Here is a 6675-nt window from a genome sequence, read left to right as displayed (position 1 = left end):
TAAAAAATTGGGATTTGTATTTCTATTTTTTTGTTGTTTTTTGCAAGGCAATAGGATTAAGTGACTTCCCTAAAGTCACACAGCTGAGTAGTTGTCAAGTATCTGAGACAGGATTTGAATTCAGGTCCTACTGACTCCAGGGCTAGCACTCTATGCACTGAGTCACCTAGCTGCCCCAGGGTTCTGGATCTCTTGTCCATAGTTCAAAATAAAGGAATGATGGTCTTTTTGTCTGTTTACACAGATCTCAGGTAGATATTTAGAGAAAAGCTATCTAACAGTTCAAAGGAAGAATGAATGCATATAGTCCCTATTCCTTCCAAAGAAATACGAATTTAAAGGACAATGTTTATTCCTCAAAATCCAATCCTAGATTTCAGACTTATGACAGAAAAGACTTTCAGACTCTATTTCAAGAGTCCTTTGATCCTTGTTAGAATATTTCTGGGAACTGGCTCCCAGAAAAATCATCCAGGAGCATTAGGACTTTTCTGTCCTGTCCCATCTCTCTGTGGTCTCCACATAATTTGACTCAGAATATACACATTTATTACTACCTATCATATATGCAGGCATTGTGCTAAGTACAAAAGACACAAAAGGCAAAAGACAAGTCCCTGACCTTAAGGAAACAACAAGCAAACAATTTCATGCAAATAACAAGCTATATGCTTGATAAATGTTCATTCGTTGTTTTCAAAAAGGAGCAATGACATTATGTTGTTGGGGTAAAATAGTGGATGAGGGATGACGTCTTGTTGTGTGCATGAAGGAGATGTGAGGCAGAGTTGCACAGTCCTCAACCCCTCCAGTGGCAGGACAAAAGTGAAGATGATTGGTAACGGCCAGAATGCAGCTTGGATGACCTTAGAATTTTCATTGTCTGCCCAAGCTCAAGGTCCACAGCTCCTGCTTCAAGGCACTTTCTTGACCCCCTGGAACAAATTGTTCTCATCTGCCCATTCTGCTGAAGAAGTCTTCATTTACTTGGGGTAGACATCCCCCTAATTCACTGATGCCCACAACCTGGTTTTGCCCATGTGGATAGTTTTACCAGGTTTTGGGCCCTCTTACAGCTTTTTGGAGTCACAGGTGAAGGCTGAGTGACAGGGAGACCTAAGGTGGATGGTGTGAAGTATTGAGGAAGGACAAGCACATTTTGTATAAAAGCTAACTGGATAAATAAGAAATTATCAACAGAGGGAAGGCAACAGAATTAAACAGGCTCATGAAAAGCTTCCTACAGAAGGTAGGGTTTTAACTGGGACTTGAAGGAAGACAAGAAAGCCAGAAGGGAGAGAGATTAGAAAAGAGAGTATTCCAGGTATGGGGGAGGGGAGGTTAAGGATGAGGAAACATCAGAGAAAAATGTCAGGAGCAAAGAGGTGAAGTGTCTTATTCAGAAAACAGTAAGGGAGTCAGCTATCACTGACTGAAACATATATACATACATACATATATATATATATATATATATATATATATATATATAGTGTGTTAGGTAGCACAATGGATAGAGAGCTGGGCTTGGAATTAGGAAGACCCGAGTTCAAATGTAGCCTCAAATATTTACTAGCTTTGTGGCCTTGGACAATTCATTAGACTTCTATTTGCCTCAGTTTCCTCATCTATAAATTGGGTATAATTAGGGCTGCTAAAAGGATCAAAAGAGATAGATTGTAAAATGTTTAGCAGTGGCTAGCATACAGTATGTCCTATATAAATGTTAGTTATTATGTAGTGGGGTATAAGAAGGCAGGAAAGGTAGGGAAAGGGAAGTTTACCAAGGGCCTTGATTACTAAACAGAAGGTTTTCTGTTGGATCCTAAAAGTGTTAGGGAGTCACTGGAGTTTATTGGGGCAGGGTGACATGATCCGACCTATACTTTAGGGAGATCACTTTGGCGGCTGAATAAAAGTTAGACTGCAGCAGGGAAATCTGTATTAGGCAGGGCAACCAGTAGGCTACTGCAGTGTTCCAGGAGGAGAGGAGGGTCTATACCAAATTGGTGAGTGTTGAAGGAGAGAAGAAGGCATGATGTACTCAAGAGATGTTACCAAGATGAACTCAGTAGGCCTTGGTAGTATACTGGATTCAGAGGATGACAGAGAGTGAGGAATGGAGGATATCAACTAAGTTTCTAGGCTGGGGGGTTTAAAGGATATTGTTAGTCTCAAAAGTAATTAGGAAGTTTGGAAATGAAGAATTAAGGGGAAAGATAATGAGTTTAGTTGTGTACATGTTGATTAAGATGCCTGCAGATATCCATGTAAAGATGTCTGAAAGGCAGTTGAAGATTTGTGATTTGAGGTCAGCAGAAAGCTTATGGCAGGATAGGTAGATCTGAGAAACATCAACACAGAAATGATACTTAAATTCATTGGGACTAAGGAGCTCATCAAATGAAATAATACAGAAGGAGAAGAGAAGAGGACCCAAGACAGAGTCCTGTGGTATACTCATGGTTAAGTGAGTGTGACCCAGATGAAGATTCAGCAAAGTAAATTGGGAATAATATTCCTGTGTTTTCATTTGGAATTCCTTTCAAGGGGTGACTAATTGATTCTTTTGTTTGTTTGATTGTTTTTGGGCTGGAGCCTAATTTGTTTTATCTTATTTTATGTAAATATTTTTATTTTTTTGCTTTTCTAACAAGATGCAATGGCAGTTTTCACCAGTCATTTTTTGCAAAGTTTTTGAGTTTTACATTTGCTTCCTCCCTTCCTTCCTTCCCCCCTCCCCCTGTCAGAAAGTAATCTAATATAGACTCTACATGTGTAATTATACTAAACATAGATTTATATTAATCATTGTGAAAGAAGAATCAAATCCAAACAGAAGAAAAAACAGAGAGAAAATCACATAAAATATAACAACTTTTAAAAATTGAAGATAGTAAGCTTTGGTTTGCATTTAAACTCCACAGTTCCCTCTCTGGATATGGATGATATTTTCCATTAAAAGTCTTTTAGAACTGTTTTTGACTGATGAAATAAACAAGACCATCATAGTGGATCACTGGTCTTGGATTCAGAAGGATGGGAGTTCGAATTTGGCTTCAGTATTTTTGTTAGAGTGTGTAATGTTCTTCTGATTCTGCTCGTTTCACTCAGCATCAGTTCATGTAAGTCTTTCCAGGCTTTTCTGAAGTCCTGTCCCTTGTGATTTCTTATGGAACATTAGTGTTTCATCACATTCATATATCACAATTAGTTCAGTCATTCCCAATTGAAGGACATCCGCTCTATTTCCAATTCTTTGCCACTGTGGCAAAGAGTTGCTATAAATATTTTTGTTCATGTTGGTTTTTTATTCTTTTTCATGATCTTTTTGGGATATTTGTGGTATTGCTGGATATCAAAGGGTATGTACAATTTTATTGCTCTTTGAGCATAATTCCACATTGCTCTCCAGAAAGATTGGATCAGTTCATAATGTCCTTCATTTTTGAAGAAGGCCATGATATCATGGAGGTGAATCCAGGGCAATCAGATGAATTGGATTTGAGTGAAAGGTTGCTGTGCTCAGTCACCAGCCTCACTTTCTCCTCCAGAGCCATCTGGGTCCAGTGGCCAGATATGAATCAGGACAAATGGAGACAGCCTTAGATGTGAGGCAATCAGGGTTAAGTGACTTTCCCAAGGTCACACAGCAAGTAAGTGGTGTGTCTGAAGCCAAATTTGAACACCCATCCTCCTGAATCCAAGACCAGTGCTATATCCACTGTGCTACCTAGCTGCCCTGGATCAGTTCATAATACTACTAACAATGTTTTAGTATCCCAGTTTTCCCACATCCCCTCCAACACTGATCATTTTCTATTTTAGTCATATTGGTCAATTTTATAGTTATGAGGTGATACCTCAGAATCGTTTTAATTTGCATTTCCCTAATCAGTAATGATTTAGAGCAATTTTTCATATGACTATAGAAATGCTTTAATTTCTTCATCTGAGAATTGCTCTTCCCTATCCTTTGACCATTTATCAACTGAGAAATGACTGATTTTCTTATAAATTTGAGTCAGTTCTCTGTATATTTTAGAAACAGGTCCTCTGTCAGAAACACTAGTTGTAAAAATTGTTTCCCAATTTACTGCATTCCTTTTAATTTTGGTTACATTGGTTTTGTTTGTATAAATACTTTTCTATTTATTGTAATCAAAATTAATCTATTTTTTCTCTTTTATAATGTTTTCTATTTCTCCTTTGGTCATAAACTGCTCCCCTTTCCAAAGATCTAAGAAGATTGTTTGTTCTAATTGGTTCATAATATCACCTTCTATGTCTAAAACCTGTACCCATTTTGACTTTATTTTGCTATAGGGTGACCAGTGCATTCTTGCAATTTTTACTTTGCCCTCTGGTTTTAAAACATTTGGACACTTTTCCTTTAGATGTTCTTGACTCATGTATATAGCTAGTGGGTAGAGTGCTGGCCCTGAAATCAGGAGGACCTGGGTTCAAATTTGATTTCAGGCTCTTACTAGCTAGGCAAGTCACTTAATCCTGACTGCCTGGTATCCAGGGTTATTTCCAGTCATCCTGATTCATATCTGCCACTGGACACAGAAGGCTCTGGGGGAGAAAGTGAGGTTGGTGACTTGGCACCCCCCAAACTCAAATCCAATTCACAGGCTTGTCATGGCATCACCTCCCTAATAAGAGGAGGGAGAGCATCCCTTGACAGCCAATCCATTATATTGACCTCTCCCAGCATAAGTTTTACTACTCTGCACACCATTGCCAACCCAGGTAAGAGAGAGGGAATCTTCATCTCTGGCAGCCTCCTCTCCTAATGCAGTTCCATTTTCTCAGTGTGGTTACAGCCATATCATCATTCTGCTAAAGATAGAACAGAGTCCCTCCTTTGCTCTTCAGCTCAGTCACACAGCTATGTTTCTGGAACTTGTTCCCTATACAGGTAGGAGCACTTCCTCTTCACAACCACCACTGTTCATCTCTTCTCTAGAACTGAGTAATGGGAGACAGAGCTTCCAGATGGCATCTGTCCCTACTCCCAATTCTGGTGAGGAGTCTCCTGGGATTTCTTTCTTTCCAGTTATTTTGTCCCCTTACAATTCTTGGGCACTAGGCCACTTTCTGCTGGTGGTGCTGCTAACCACAGCTTATTGCCACTTGGGTTTGTTGATGATACTGCTGCTGCCACTGCCAACCCAACCTCAATGTCTGCAGATTTTATTTTCTGTCTTCCTAAACTGCCTTTGGCTATAAAAATTACTAACTGTGGCTTTTTCTTGGATTTCCTGAACAGAATTTTCCCTGATGCTTTTTCTGTATCAGTCATTGTAGGGAAGGATATAAAACAGCTAGGCAAAAGTGGTAGCTCCCACTCTGCCATCTTGACTCTACCTCTCCAAAAGACACTAAGGGCGCTCCCGATTGGTTCCAGGTCATTCGTCAACCTTCCTACGGCCCAGATCTTGGGCGCCAAAGTTATGGATGTCAGAACTCTGGCATGGTTACTCCCAAAAGGACTGTCTTATCTGTCAGTGCAAGAAAAATTAAGTACAATGCTGCAGATTGGCATAATTTATTATCGAAATGGGAAGCTCTCAACAATATAGGATTTTCTGTTGCAAACAAAATAGGAAACATCAAAATCAGTGCACTTTCTGAAGACAAGGTAGAATTGGAATGCAACAGTATTGCTTCTGGTTTTCATCCTCAAAAAGTACATCCAAAATATAATGAAGAACTTGAGATGCTGTGCAAGGAGCTTCATGACACTTTGGAAAACTTGGCTATGATACAGATGAAAATGGAAAAGTTAACATCCACCAGTAAAGGAATTTGTAACCTAGAAAATTACCATCGTGGAAATGGAAATTATCAAACACCTCTTTTCCATACATGGTCTACAGCCTATTTCTATGAAGTTTCCCATAAGCTTTCAGAAATGTACAAGAAGGAAATACTCCTCAAATGCATCATTATGGAAGAGCTCGCCGATACTACAAACCAGGATCTCATTTTAAGCTACTTATCTATGTGGTTATACCAACCTTATGTTGAGAACAGCAGGCTTGATGTGGAAAGCATGCTACTTGAAACTGGACATCGAGCATTATAATTTTTTCCAAAACCATTTCATTATTAAGCCCAAACTCCCAATACTAGAATGAAACTTTCTTATGATGTGGGCCTATATGTTTTCTTCCAGGCTCACTTTTTCTTAATTCAGAATGAGTTGCTTTGATTATTCCACCTTATGAATCTCTTAACAGCACTCTTATACCTTGTAGTATCTTTGAAAGTTGATGCTAGTCATCCATTCCCTACTGTTAAAACCATGACCCTTCTTTTTTTATTTTATTTTTTTCATGACCCTTCTTATTTGACAAAAACTACTAGGAAAACTTACTGTATATGTTTGGCAGAAAACTTACCAGTTCTTATTTTTATGATAAGTTCAAATGGATTCTTAACTTTCTGTTTAAAAAAAAAAACACTGGTATGAGATTAAGAGAATGAAAGGAGGTGCCTTTCACAATTATAAGGAGAATTCTAAACTAAAGATTAGAAGTATTCATAAAAGATAAAATAGATCTTGAATTACATAAAATTAAAATGCATTTGCAGAAACAAAACCAAGAGAAATTAGGTTGGGAAAAATAGTTTAATCAACTAACAGAGAATAAAATCTGCTATAGT

General features: G+C 38.4%; 1 pseudogene; it reads left to right on the top strand.

The window, feature by feature from the left end:
- Positions 1-747: 747 nt before the first annotated feature.
- Positions 748-6258, top strand: LOC141496489 (cyclin-dependent kinase 2-interacting protein pseudogene; annotated as a pseudogene).
- Positions 6259-6675: the final 417 nt, after the last annotated feature.

This window comes from Macrotis lagotis, chromosome 8 (genome assembly GCF_037893015.1).
Source record: "Macrotis lagotis isolate mMagLag1 chromosome 8, bilby.v1.9.chrom.fasta, whole genome shotgun sequence".
Classification (NCBI taxonomy): Eukaryota; Metazoa; Chordata; class Mammalia; order Peramelemorphia; family Peramelidae; genus Macrotis; species Macrotis lagotis.
Note: the sequence above shows the minus strand (reverse complement) of the source record. Positions and strands in the feature narration are given on the sequence as shown.